This window comes from Triticum aestivum, chromosome 5A (genome assembly GCF_018294505.1).
Source record: "Triticum aestivum cultivar Chinese Spring chromosome 5A, IWGSC CS RefSeq v2.1, whole genome shotgun sequence".
Classification (NCBI taxonomy): Eukaryota; Viridiplantae; Streptophyta; class Magnoliopsida; order Poales; family Poaceae; genus Triticum; species Triticum aestivum.
In genome coordinates, this window is record NC_057806.1 from 659,609,849 (window position 1) to 659,611,872 (window position 2,024).

The following is a 2,024-nucleotide window of genomic DNA, read 5'->3' on the forward strand; positions in this document are numbered from 1 at the left end:
AAAAAAACTCTCCTCTAAACAAATACTGTCTCTTCCATGCTTAAAAACATCGTCCCCAACAACAGTCCAACACAAATATATGAATGAGAAAAAAACACCATCATAGCATAATTAAAAGTAAACCCAAGCCAACACAAATAAAATCAAAACGGTGCAACCAACCACAATAAACTGCTACGGATCAGCCGGATGATTTCCTAAAGAAATCATCCGCCTAGCCAGCCGTCCGTTCTAGCGTCTGTGGTCGTCCGGTCTGGCGCAGCACTGAGAGCCTCCAGGTGCTATCCATGGCAAACATCGAGCGCACCCCCAACGACACCCTCCAGCGAAGCTTCAATGCAACCTTCGACGGTGAGACAAAGCTGCAACGTGGCACCAACGGCGCCGGCGAAGCTCCAGTGCCCTCTGGCGAAGCTCCAATGCAACTTTCGACGGCGAGACAAAGCTGCAAGGCGGCACCGCCGGCGCCGGCGAAGCTCCATTGCAGCAGCAACGATGCTCCAATGTAGCACCGACGGAGCTCCATTGCAGCAGCAACGATGCTCCAATGTAGCACCGACGGAGCTCCGTTGCAGCCTACGACCCGCGACGAAGCTCCACTGCAGCACCGATGGGGCTTCATTGCAGCTCCGGCGCGCTTCGTTGCAGCTCCAGCGGCGCTTCATTGTAGCCCCGGCGGAGCTTCAACGACCCGCGCGGCGCTCCGTTGCAGCCCTGATGGCACCATCATCTTCTGCGGCACCGCGAGCCCGTCACGCCAGACGCTGGTCTGCAGCACCGCGAGCGCGTCACATCGGACGCCGGTCTGCAGCACCGATGCCATCCCGCGACATCACGCCGGACGACGGTCTGTAGCACCGATGCCATCCCGCGGCGTCGTTTCTCACGCAGCTAGCAACGCCAGTGGGCGCCGCATGGCAGTACCGGTGTCTCCTGCAACGCCGGTGAGCACAGCGCCAGGAGCGGACTCACGTTGAAGACTGTGGGGGCAGCTGCCCCCACTTGATTTTTCCAGCCACGTATACTTGTTCCTACATGTAGCTACGTGCCCCCACTCAGCTCAACACCTTGCCCCCACTCAGCTCTATTCTTTTGGTAATGTCGGAAGCCCACATAATCTAAACTCAGAATAGACAACCCATTAAACAAATAGGAATTGCTTCAACCTGCAGCCTAGTCACGTCCTCATTGCCTATCTACTCAATCCTGGTCTTTTTTTTAAAAAAAACCCTACTCAATCCTGGCCAGATTTCAGGTTTACACGGGCATGCAGCCTGGCACGGGGCGGAATCACGGACTCCCCGACTCCGCCGCTCATGGGGTCCTCCAGTCGTCCGTTTGTGCGCCCCCGTCCCCCGCGGCTCGCGCCGCCTCGCGGCCTCGCAGCCGCCGCCGCAGTGGCAGCACAACCACATCACCAAACAGGGACCTCAATTATGCAATTCCCTAATTCCAATTGATATCAAGATAAGCTGTATGTTTATTTAGGGTTCTTTTCTTTTCCAAATTTCTGTTTGTTTGCAATTTCTAACTTAGAAATCATGTTAATCTCATCAAGCTATCTATATTTACTTACTTGGGTGATTATGTCAGTTCAAATAGTTTTATCTGTGAACATAAATTTAGTCTGTTACTTTCTACATACGCTCAATGGCCAATTCAGATTGAAAAGCTCCAATTTGATTGAGATCATCTTTTACTACTTCCCAATTTCTAGCACACTCCATATTCATTTATGATGTATGTCGACTTGACATTTCATTTAACATTTTCATTTTTAGCACTTAAAGTTGCAGCTAAGCTAATGGAGAGTTTTCTTTTAAAATGCTCTACATAGCAAAATCAATTTTATTAACCATAGCCTTATCTGCTTTGTAGAAAAACAATTATTGAACAAAAAACAGTATGAAGTGACATTCAAACGTTTTCATGCATGAAAGATCTTCGTGGGATGAAACGAATGCTAACACTACTTTTTTAATGTTGGTATTCTTCAAAGTTGCTATTCTCTCATTATTTGATAT